This window comes from Chionomys nivalis, chromosome 8 (genome assembly GCF_950005125.1).
Source record: "Chionomys nivalis chromosome 8, mChiNiv1.1, whole genome shotgun sequence".
NCBI lineage: Eukaryota > Metazoa > Chordata > Mammalia > Rodentia > Cricetidae > Chionomys > Chionomys nivalis.
The window spans coordinates 65,476,173-65,489,245 of record NC_080093.1 but is presented as its reverse complement, the minus strand read 5'-3'; the positions used below and the strand labels follow the sequence as shown (position 1 = coordinate 65,489,245).

General features: G+C 46.4%; 1 pseudogene; it reads left to right on the top strand.

The window, feature by feature from the left end:
- Positions 1-13,073, top strand: part of LOC130879896 (motile sperm domain-containing protein 3-like) — a 56,498-nt pseudogene that overhangs the window by 2,952 nt on the left and 40,473 nt on the right.

Genomic DNA, 13,073 nt, shown 5'->3' with positions numbered 1-13,073 from the left:
CCCAACGTTCTACATGCCTGGACCTGCCGCAGATGGGAAGCCCCTGGAGCTCTTGTTCTTCGCTGTGGAAATATAAAGCAACTCAGCCACATTGGAAGACAGATTGGTTGTTTCTTAGAGAATAAAGCACGCTGTTACCAAGCACATTACAATACCCTTCCTAATATTTACCCAATGGAGCTCAAAAGCCCGTGAGTTTGGCCACAGCGCACAAATACCTGCAAGTGGATGTTTGTAGTGGCTCTGTTCGAAATTACCAAAATCTGGAGGAAGCAACCAATATACCTGTCAGTAAGTCAATTGGTAAATAGGCGATAACCTAACCGGAGTGGAGAATCGTTCCACACTTAAAGAAATTGTCGCAGGATGATGGCGCTCTTGGCCTGGGCACCAGCTGGCTGAAGGAAACTGATGAGCACTAGATACGAAGGCTCTTGTCCTCCTGAGCTCCGCCCACTGGTGTCCTAAAATCCAGAGCCTGTGTGGGCTGTGGGGTACCCTTCCTTCCTCAGGACCTATTGTCCTGATGCTGAACTTTCCCCAGACCTAGTACTCACGACATAATGAGGAAGTGGTCCCCAATATCTGCTGACCCTCTACAACCCCAAAAGAATTGTGCTTCACTTCCAAGTCCTGTGTACGACACCTGGCGAATATACGGTATTTGATGCCGAAGGACACGTGATACCTCAGTCTTGCAATGACACTGTGGTTTGACATGTGCCCTCCCCCATCCGCAATCACTATGATGTCCAGAACCAACTCCGTATTAAACTGTCTGAGGAGGGGGGACAGGGATGAGTGGTCAGACAAAAAGACATCACCTCTGTTCTTTGGATCCCTTTGAGCTTCAGAGACATTCTGAGGCCAGCTCAGGGCCTCCAGTGAGGACAGGACCAATCCCAGCCAGACACTTCCAAGAGTGGCACCCTATAGCTAGCCGCCATCTCCTTCCTGTTCTTTTTGCTAACCATCATGGTCCCTGAGGCCTTCCTACTGCTGGTACTGCAGGGTAAACGTGGCAGCCAGCTGCTTCAAGTCTTACGTGTGTCCCTGGGACAGAAACTGGTGGCAGCTTACATCTTAGGCCTCCTCATCATGGTGCCCTTCAGATGTGAGTTCTCAGTTGAACCCACCCCACTCTCTCCTTCCTGTGTAGGGACCTGATGCAGTCATTGTGATGTTTACACTTGCCCCCCCCTTCATGCTCGTTCTCCAGTTGTCATCCCCCATCACAAATACCCAGGAATTTGTACTCATTTTCCAAGATGAATAAAAGAAATACTTAATTTTTTTAAAAAAACGAAATGAGTGCTCGCTTTGGCAGCACATATACTAACCCTGTCTTGAAAAGCAAAAAAAAAAAAGAAAGAAAGAACGAAAGAAATGACCTATCACTCCATGAAAAGACATAATAAAGCAAAATAAATGCAGAATACCGTGTGGAAGGAGCTGTTGAAGGGCAACATAGGATTGGCATTTGTCTCGACATTCTGGAAAAGGCAGAATTATGAAGGTGGGGAAGACATCAGTGGTTTCTGGGAAATAAGGAGAAGAAGGCCGAGCAGGTAGGACACAGAATAAACTGTTTTGTGAAATGCTATCATGATGAATAATTCATCTGTCCAAGCCTACAGGACATTCACCATCAAGTGTCAACACTAATGTGACCTATGAACTTCAGAGGTAAAGGATGTAGCCATGGAGGCTCATCGGTCTGATGGGTGGTGGAGACGGTAGAGGGGAAGACTCTGCGTATAAGGTGTGTGTGGCATCTTTATTCTACCTTTCAAGTTTGTTGTGAACCTAAAACTTCTGTCTTTTTAAGTCATTATTGGTGGTTCTTTCATTACCGATGTACCTTCTGGTGTTTTGGAGACAAATAAGTAGACTTTAATTGATTTACTTACTTATTAATTAGGGAATGGAGAGATGGTTCAGTGGCTAAAAGCACTTACTGCCTTTGCAGAAGACCCAGGTTCAGTTCCTAGCACCACATTGTTGCTTAAAACTGTCCATAACTCCAGTCCCAGTGGATCTGATGCCATCTTCTGACCTTCTCAGGCACCAGGGTCACACATGGTGCATAGGCACACATGCAAGCAAAACACTCATAAAATAAAATAAATAAATCTAATAAAAATTAAATAGTCAATTTTAAAAGTTATATTTCTTAAATGCCTTTGTTGCTGAATCTTCATTAAGTTGCTATTTCCTGATTTAAGAATTGGCTTCTGCCAGACACGTTAGTACACTCCTTTACTCCCAGTCCTTGGGAAGCAGAGTATTTCTTTGAGTTTGAGACCAGCCTGGTCTATTTCGTGAGTGAGTTCTGGGCCAGCCAGAGTTACATGGTGAGACCCCCATTTAAGAGGAAAGAGAGGGGTGCACCTAATATAAGGAAATCTGCAGAACTGGGTACCACCCACCCTGATGAGCTCTGGCATATGAACAAGACACATATATGTTTGGCAGAAGTATACTCCTGTTTCCCAGCCTGGAGTTCAGGTTCAAGACCAAAAAGGATGTGGAGCCACTATTCCTTCCCCACCAGCTTGTCCCTAAAGACATCTGATATCCTCTGGAGTAGGATGAAGGTGAACCTAGGGGAAAAGGCCAAGCTCTTTTGTTTTTCCCTTAACAGGGGAAAGATGAAGTAAGGCCAGGAGCTTCAAGTGAAAAGGAGGCCAAACTCTTAAGAAAAGGCAGAGGAGGAACCTTCGAAAAGAAGCTGGAGCTTGGAAACATTCAGCAACACTGCCTCTGGAGAGCAAGAAAGACATTCAAAGGGATGCTCACCAGTTGCCTTGCTGAAGAGGCAGCTACTAGACAGTAGAGGAGAACTTTGCCTTTGCTGTACGTGGTTCTCCGAGTGCTGGGAGGGTAGATCTACTTAGGAGGAGAAGGATGTGACACAGTGCATTTGGGGGAAGAAATCAGAAGGGCTGTGTGACTTTGAATTTAGGACTACACATTTTTTCCTGGCTGAAAAAAAAAATAGAATTACAAACGAGAGAAGGGGGGTGGGAGTCAGAATCCTGAGTGTAGGGTATAAGAGAAAGAATTCTCCTTTTCTCCAATTCCTGCCTATCTCAGCATCCCAAATAGCTAAGGACAGAGAAAGCCTGCATGGTTAAAGTTTCCTTCAACGAGATCTCTATCAGGCTCCTTTCTAAGTTTGATGATCGCGTTCTTGAATCCTCATGATTTAATCACTGCCCAACGACGTTGCCTCATTATCCCAAGGGATCAAGGCTTCAGCCTATGGATTTGGAAGGATGGAAATATTCGGACCACAGCAATGGCTACTTGTTTGACTTCTATAAAGCTTGATTTCTCAAAATGCAGATTTTCCATAACGGGTGTGATAGCAGTGAGGACGTCCGCCTCAAAGGACCACACTGTACGAAGTTACTATGCCCATGCATAGCGCTCAGTAAACCGGGACTGGAGCACCAGGTGGGTCTCCTGACACTCAGTTAGTGTTAGTCCCCCCACGTCAACCCAACCGCCAGTGAGTGGGTTAGAGAGTGAACCAGAATAACTTCAGAAATCTCACTCTTCCTTAAATTGTAGAACTCCCCCAGGAAGTAAAACTCCCTCCCTCTTGGGCCTAGGTTGGCCGCCCAGGCCTCTGTGCCGCCAACAGCGAGTGTCCGCGTTGTGAAAGTATTTTGCTTCCACTCTGAGGGGATGGGCGTGACAATTGGATCAGTCTATCCAGAGAAGCCAGTCCACCTTGCCACCAAGCTGTGCACACCCTGTAGAAAGAAGAGGAGTCCCCAGTTGATGTCTGCAGACTACTTTCATTTTCTCAGAAGGCCTCTGGGGTAAACATGGAGGGAGTGAGAGTGTTAAAAAGTGGACTGGGCCTGTCTACTCTCCCCAGGAATGTCTCCCTGTCTCCCTGCCCTGTTCAATAAAACCGAATCCCCATGTCCTCTGAGACCTTGCAAGGTTATTTTTTAAGTAGGACTTTTAGTTAAGTTGTTAAGGGTGTGAGGACACAGAACTTCTGCATGGAGGAGACAGACAGACATGCGCGCGCACACACACACATACACACCTTTGTCTTTTCTCGAAACAGTACATATTCAAAGATCATCAGGGTCTTTCTTCCTCCCGTGACCGTTGCTTCGTCTCAGACACGCTCACCTCGTTTACAACACCTTCCAAATGAAGGCAGAAGGAAGCCTAATGAATAGTTAAAGGCATAATTAGAAAGAGGCGCCCGGCCTTGTTTCTCTCCTAAACTGGTTGATTTATGCCTTGTTGTGATTTTTTTTTTTTAAGGACACAAAACTACTAATTTATGTGTGAAAAGGACATTGAATTAATCCTGAAGATCCCGGCAGCCTTTAAAGATCTGAATCATATGTTGGGCTCATTTAAAACTTGCATTGGAAATTAAGGCAGAATAAAGCCCTTTAATTTGAAAAGTGCATCCATAGTGGCTGTCCCTAGGATATCTGCAGGGTCATTATTCAGAAAGGTTAAGGAGGGACTTTATTTTTTATATTCACTATGTATTTCCCAGTTACAGCTCACCATGGTGCATTTCAACTTATAAAGGGAAGGAGATAAAAAAAAAGGGGGGGGGAGGGAGGGGAGCTCTTTCTTCACTTCCCACTTAATTTCCTCGCCTCCACGCCAGTCCCGGCTTAATGAATGTAATTGCTACCTTTGATGAAAATACTATTATCAAGATCACACATTACATTGGAAAACAGTTTTTCTTTAAACACAGCTACCGCAGTCTCTAATTATGCATGTAACAAGTGTCTCCCGAACAAAAGAGCATGTTGTGTACAATTGCTAGGAATTGGAGCAAGGCGAATTTGAACAAAGGACAGATTAGATTTGCTCCCTGCTCCACAAAACCCATCCCTCTGATTAATTTCCTGCAAAAACTAAAACAATTCTCTTAAAAAGCGCTCACCACCACCCCCCCTCCAGAATGATCCATATGCCATTTGGGTCTTTCTATAGGGTGATAATGGCCCCAGATTTGAACCCACATTAGAAAATAAGAAAGGGCTTTTATGAACTTCCTCTTTCATATGCAAATGAACACCACTAGCTCTTGAGGTATAATGAGCCCCCCCCCCCAACAAAGTGACTTTTTCAGTGGCCATAAAAGAGCTCACTGGTAGGGGAAGGTCTGCACTGAACATATCTAACGTAATTATTTTATTAGTTTTAAGAAATGAAACATCTTTACCAAAATACTCTGCCCAGTGAGTCGGAGTGACGGTAGCATTTGCAAGTCAGCCTTCGAGAGAAGACAGCTTCTTGACTCATGAGCAGGATTTCAAGGAAATAAAATTAGACCAAGGATTAAATCAAAAGTGGGCTCAAGGTTTTGGGAGACTCTCGGTTTTAACTTGCATTTTGTGGTATCATTTGGTGCACCCTGGGGCAGACTGGACAAGTTCTTCCATGTCTCGTTTCTACCCCATCAATGGTGAGAATGGAGCAATGGCTCAGTGCTGCTTCCTGGTGTTAAGCAAACCCAGAAGAGAAAGCCAGGGTACTGTCTGTTTAGACTTGGGCAAGAAAGCTCCCCCAGAAGGATAATTATGAAGGCTTGGCTCCCAGGAGGGGGATCCAGTCACTAAATGGTAACTGAGGGCTCTGACCTAAGTGATGGATGTTATTTTGGGTATGTGGGATCTGACTGGAGGAAGTGGGTCACTGGGTTTGCCTTTGAAGGGTGTCTCATCCCTGGTCTCTTCTTTTAGTCAGTGTCTCTGCCTCAGGGTCAGATTAGCTTCCTGTGAGCTGCTCGCCTGCCCTCCCTGTGCCTTCTCACCACGGTGTCTTGCCTGACCGTAAGCCCAGAAACATGGAGCCAAGTGACTCCAGACTAAATTTTCCCAAACAATGAGCTAAAATGAAACTCACCTACAATCAATATCTGTATGTAGGAACCATGGAGAAAAGAGCAGCTTTCTATCAGGGCTTCCTACTCAATGGAGGAAGAGCAGATACTTAAAGAGAAGTACGGCACCCCTCCTAGCTACCACAGGACCCATCGGATCATTTCCTTGGAGCAGAAAAGTCATCACGATGCCATGCCAGCTAAATAGCTACCTATGAGAATCCTAGTCACACAGACCCTCCCTCCCTCCCCCAGTCTCTACCAGCCACCTTTGCTCAGTCCATCCCCACACCACACCATTCTCTTCTGTCTCGATAACTGTCAGATGCAACCGCAAAGCCCATGTAAACTGAGTACAGAATGAATCTCCAAACTGCGTTCGCCCTGAAGGATTTCATAGGGTCGTGACCATGACGTAGGAGGACGATGGGAATTTCGTGCAAACTCTCAGTGGATGAGAAAATGGCCATTCTTCAGTTTAAAGGAGAGAGAGAGAGAGAGAGAGAGAGAGAGAGAGAGAGAGAGAGAGAGAGAAGACAGGTGCAGCACAGAAGACACTCAAAGTGGGGGTTACCTGAGTGCTGTGGACTAAGTTCTGCTTTGTGACAACGTATGGGGTGCCTGGATAGTTTTACCAAAATGACACTCCTAAGATCCTGCCATGATGATCAGCCATGAAGATCCAACTACAGAGTAAGCTATCATGCAGTTTGGTACTGAAAATCCTGTACACCCCAGCCACGTTCGCTCCACTCTTAGCTTAGTCTGTGATAATTGATAAAGTATCGGATCCCCGGTTATTGGGCATCACTGCCAATGCAATAAGCCAGTCAAGCCAAATTAATAAATAAGGGCTTAATAAACAGAGCCAAGCAACTCCCAGGTGACTCTCAGAAAGGCAAGAGAGAAAAATCACATGGCAGGTCTGGAGACCAGGGCTTAAATGCCCTGTAGACGTGGTCTTGGGCAGCCCTGGGGAAGGAGCTGACCCTTGGCAGGCTTTCTTTGGGCAAGGTCTGGAGAGGGCAATTTCAGGGAGATGCTGCTTGGTGCACTGAAGGTGGGATTTGGAATGACCCCCCCCATATGGAGATCCCCAACAATAAGAGACACAACTGTAGCCTTAACAGAACAATGAGATAGATTTGTTTTCCCACTTAAGACAAATTTGAGTTTTGAGGGAAATTCTTTATCAGTCCTCTGCTGTCCTCACACTTACTAGGAAAGAGTGCCCCTGATTAAGCACATCAGCATAAAGTATGATATTCCCAGCAACAACTGTCCAAGGTGACAAGGATCTGGAGTAGCCCAGGTGATACGTTAAGATCTTGGGAAGACAATGCCTATGTTCTCATGTAAGAGGCTACAGAGCCTCATCAATGTGGAGAGTGTGAACAGAACACACACACACACACACACACACAAGAACCCATTCCCAGGTTGCAGGTGGGGCCAGACAGTCAGGTCTCTGTTATCCTGCTAGGGAGGGCTTGTACCCATCTTGGAGACCGCCTCATAGTGTTGGACACCTGGATCTCTAGAACCCCTAAACGGGAGAGAAGGGGTTATCCCACTGAGGTTACACGGTAGCACCGGACTGGAGGTGGATAAGATGAACTGAAAGACAGTTCAGCCTTCCGCACATCACAGGATCAGAAGATCAAGCTGGTATGGACACAACAAGCATTGCTGTTGGCCTCTCTCATCAGCAGCTCCATGAGTAATGGCGGACAGAAGCCTTGTGGGGCTGGGACTCAGCAGGGCCCCCAGAAGTGCTCAGTTTGCACTGTGACTGTTCTGCTCCCATTTCCTTCTGCTCGCTGGCTGGCAGCGCTGAGCAGCAGAGTTTGGAAATGTGAGGACAGGCCCAAGGGCACGGAGACAGTGAGGCAGACAGGGCAGGATGAGCATGCCGGAGGACTCTACAGCCCTCCCTAAAAAGCCCCACACATCCATCTCTTGTCCCATCCCTCATGCTGCCTGCAACCCTGGAAATTGCCTGGACCAATTGCTCTAAGGAGTCCTAACTAGGGGAAGGCATTAAAGACACGTGAACTTGGAGGCAGCATCTCAGAGTGTTGATGGCAGCACAAATGGCCAGCCATTTCCTGGTCCACTGGGTGCACGGTGATTAGCATATTGCTGGTGGGAGCTGCTCCATCTGTTTTCTCTACTCATTGCCAGTGGCAAGGTGGAATTTTCAGCTAACCTTTGAGTCCATGAAGGGCAATGCCCCAAATGCCCCTGAGATGATGTATTCATGTGGGTGGCCACAGAACCATCCTTTGAGGCTCCCTAGGAAGGCCCAGTAGGTTCCATCTGTGCTTAAGGGGAGTTGGAGTTTCCTGAGGTTGGGAAGCAGGTAGACTCTGGGGAGCCAGGAAAGTCAGGGCCCTTGACGCTTCATGGGTTCTGAGTGCTGTTCATAAATCACTCAGGCCTGGTGCTGACTTCTCTGGCCTTGTTGGCAAATCAGGAATCATCCCAACATCCTCTTGAGATGTTCTCTGAGCCCCAACTCCAGGTCTGCCTTCCTAGGAAACCATTCCCAACCCCAGCCTCATCTCTCTCCTTAGCCCAGAGGACCAACCATTACTCTCTCCTTACCCTCCTTGCTCAGTCCCAATCCCCACGAGGCTGGTGTGGATGGCAAAACTCCCAAGATAAAGGGACAGACTGAGAAGAAGCAGGGCACCTCAGGATGCCCCTACCATCTATCAAAGGATGCCTTCTAAAAATCAGTTGACTTCAGGAGTCCAAGCCTCTGTACCACAAGGTAGTAGTGTTTGAGGAAGACTCACATTGAATTGTCTGGAGCTTACATCTGGGGCCTGCACCACTTTATCTACTGCCAAGGTGCCTTAAATAGTTGACTTGAGATATTATATATAATACTTAGCATAACAACTCCCATGTTTAGTTAGTTTGTTTGTTTGTTTTGATTTTTCGAGATAGGTTTTATCTGTGTAGTTTTTTGGTGCCTGTCCTGGAATTAGCTCTTGTAGACCAGGCTGACCTCAAACTCACAGAGATCCCCTGCCTCTGCCTCCCAAGTATTGGGATTAAATGCTTGCGCCACCACCGCCTGGTTGACAACTCCCATTGTTGATGCAATGGTAAGCTAGGAGGAGCAGGAGTCTACAACCGGAGTTACTGTCTGAATGTGAAATGTCTTTCACAGGCTCACATTTGAACACTTAGTCCCCAGATGGTAGCACTGTTCTGGGAGGCTATGAACCTAGGAGGGTAAGGTCTAGCTGGATGCAGTGGATCACTGGGGGTGGAACTTGCGGTTTGTAGACAGCAATTACTGTGTTTGCTTCTAGCTTCCTGTCTGCCAGGATGTAAGGAGGTAGGTATCCGCTAGGGCAGAGCTGCTGTCCCTCATGGCTCCCCACAGCCACAGATGGGAGCTCCTTAAACTATGAGCCAAAATAAGATTTTTTTTTTCTTGCTCTCCACCAGACGTTTGGTCACAACAACAGGTAACAGAGGCAACCACTTTGCTGGCTACACCCAAACAGGAAAGTGGTTTGTGTTAGTTACCTGCGTGACTGGACCAGACTGTAATTACCCTGACCTTCCAGAAGACTCCCAAACTGCAGACATAGATGGGAGAATTGCCAATGCAAGGGCTTTTCTGCCTCATTGCAGACAGTGACAAGTGGGAGGCCAAAGAATCTGGGTAGTGGGTGTGATTTAAAAGGCCAGGAGCTCAAGACAAACACAGCAGGGCTTGCCCAGACCCCAGCTGAAGTGGGAAAAAAAAAGCTTTCTGCTACCCACAGAGTGTTCCATCCACTCTGTAGAGAGGCCAAAACTGGAGCTGGTCAAGAAGAGAATGGTCTCATTGGCTCGGCTGACCAGGACACCTGTGTGTGACTGCATTCACACCAATGTCTACCAAGACCCACTCCCTCGTTGTCTTACCCTTCTTCTTTACCATACGAAGCATAAAATCCCCCTCCCCCTGAATGTACCATCATCCTCACACAGGCCTCACCTCTGAAGGGCAATGAACTTACAAGCCCCAAAGAGTGTGGCTGTTTCCCAGAACAGAGCTCAAGTACTTAAGGCTGACTCCGTGAATGAATGAGAAGGCGCAGTGGGATGCGCGGGTGTTTGGGCCAGCGGAGGATGATAAGGGCCATTGTGGAAGGACCTGGGAGTTTATCAGGATGGGGGAGGGGTCCCCTTTCATTGTTTACTGCACAGGTGCTTGAGTACCCGCCTTAGTACCTGCTATGCTCGGGTACAGATCATCTGTGAGTCTGAGAAGCCATTTGTGTCCACAAGGCTTCTCCTAAACCCAGCACACACACAGCAGATGCGTAACAGGCAGTCCCAAACTGGATTCGTTAGGTTATTCAGGATCTGAGACGGCTTTCAGAGCAGCTCCACACGCCAAGGACACCCAGACTCCAGGCAGGATGCAGAGTGTTCAACTGAAGTTCAGCGCTGCAGAAACAGGTGACCTTTTCTTTTCTTACTTTTTTGTTTATTTTTCAAAATAAGCATTTCCTGAATATTGCACAGAAAATGTCTATGATAAAACAATTATTCATTATTTATCTTAAATTCTAATAAAAGTTCTATTAGGGTGTTTTGTTTACTTATTTTTTGGATTTTTAAAAGTCTTATTTTTTTTACTTGATTTTTTTTTTCTCGTCTGTCACCCTGCCATATTTATTCCTGGCTTTTATCAGAAACACAAGTTAGTGGCTGGACCACCAACTCTTATGTTTGTGACTTAGAAAAGCACAGGGATAAAGGGAAATGGGGTGGAAGGGCGGCTGTCCCAGTTGGGCATGGAGGCACATTCCTATAATTCACACAGTCAGGTAGCTGAGGCAAGAGGATCAGGAGATGGAGGTTAAGGAACACTTGTTCGTTGCTGGGGTAAGAGATGGAGTACAAACCCAGCCACTACAGGAAGCAGTGCAGCAGGTCCTTAGGAAGCTGGGGATAGGTCTACCTCAAGATCCAGCTAAACCACTCTTGGTCATATGCTCAAAGGACTCTGTATCCTCCTCCAGAAATCCATGTTCATTGCTATTCATGATAGCCAGACATCAGAAAGAGCCTAGATGCCCACTGACTGATGACTGCATAATGAAAATTTGGTGCAGTTGCACAATGGGATATTATTCAGCTGTCAAAAAAATGAAATCGTGAAATCTGCAGGAGCTAGAATAAAATCATACTGAGTGAGGTAACCCAGACTGCAAAAGATAAATATCACATGTTTCCTCTTATATGGGGATGCTGTCTTTTAACTCTTCAATATGCATGCTCCAATCCATATAACAGAGTTTAGATATTGGATCAGGGATTCAGAGAGAAAGGAGAATCTCCCAAGAAAGGAGAGATAGAATATATAGTTGTGGAAAGACAGGAGGGAGAGTGGAGTGGGAAGATTCAATGGGGGGAGGGAGATGGAAAAGATGAGTTAGGGAGGGCATATGGGGAAGGGCAAGTAAGACCAAATGACACTGGAGGGGCCATACAGCAGCCGGTTACTGTAGAAGCTTCCTAAAATACATACATATACAAAGGAATCCAAATGGGGTCACTAAGTACCAGGGGAGACAAAGCCCCGACTAGGCATCTTTCACCACCCTGTGAAACCTCCAGTGCCAGGAATGGATTATACTTAGTTGAGATATTGATCTTGGGTGAGAAGGGGTGGGCTGGAAATCCTCAAACATCTCAGGCTGTTGGCAAGGCTATTGGTTGTTCTCCAGAAACTGATAGATGGTAAGGCCCAGCTACTGAAGACAGCGCTCACATGTCTTACAGAACACAGAGATATCAAGCTGGTGCCTACCTAGAGGTTCAATCCCTACTGACTAGTTTATGGTACTGGAAGGTGCTCTGTGCACTCCCAGAGGTAAAGGTGACCACTAACCCAGCTAAAATCCCCTCCATCTACAATGGCAACCTGCCTACAGGATGCACTAGTGCCATATGGCACAAATGTTGTGGAGTAACCAACCACTCCGTGATTGGATCCAAGGTCCATTCCACGAGCTGGAACCCATGCCCGACACTGCCCGACACTAACCTGAGACTGGATAGGCCACGGGTCTAGGGGACAACCAAACGCTATCATTCTGCTAAGAGAGCATATAAATGAGATGACTCTGAACAGTGTTCTGCTACACCCATATTTCAGCTTCCGGCCCAGTCATCATCAGAGAAGGTTCTTGTGGTAGAAAGGAACCAACACCAACTCCCGGCTGGACAATGTGCAGAAAGGGAGAGATTTTTAGAACACTCCATCCTAAACGGGGCGCCTTCGTCAGACCCCTCAGGGCTCAAGGATCAATGGGGAGGAGGATGCAGAAAGATTGTAAAAGCCTGGCAGGATGGATGATTCCATGGAAACAGTGTGCTTTCAGACCAAGACTGCTGCACATATGGAGACTCGGGAGAATGAGAGCAGGTAAAAGCCTGACAGGGTCCCAGCACTGAGAGAGAGAGAGAGAGAGAGAGAGAGAGAGAGAGAGAGAGAGAGAGAGAGAGAGAGAGAGAGAGAGAAGTGTACGTGAGCCCCAGCCCTAAACAGCAGCTGTCTGCAGCTGACACTTGCTCACAAAGGTGAGGCTACTTTTCTCCAGGGGACTCTCTTTGGCTATGTTAACCACACTTCTGGGCAGGCCCCATGCCCAGCAGTAGATAGCCAATACAAAACAAATTCAAAGCTATTTTCATAGAGATTCTTTTGTTTTGTTTTGCATCATATTGCTTTGGTTGGCATTTTTTTTCTCCTCAATCTTTTGCTTGTATAATCCGGTTTCTGATCTTGTGTTTTTGTTGATTTTGTTTTATGTATGTGTGAGAAAGAGTTTCTTATGTTTTTCCACCCCAATTGATTTAGTTGTTTTGTTTACCTGTTTGCTTTCTAAAGAGAAAGAGAAAGAAAGGCTGTGGGGTTGTGTGGATAGGGAGGTGGGGAGGATCTGGGAGGAGTTGGGGCAGGAAAACGCATGATTGGAATATATTTTATGGAAACACTTTTTTTCAATAGAAATATTTTTAAAGAGTTGAGGCTAGCCTGGGCTACAAAACTAAGTCCCATTTTTTTTTTTTGCGGTTTAATATCACGTTTATTGAGCAGAGTATACTCTCCTCTAGAGTCCATGACCTACACAGCTGTGGACACTTGGCCTAGTTAACAGTACCATACAGG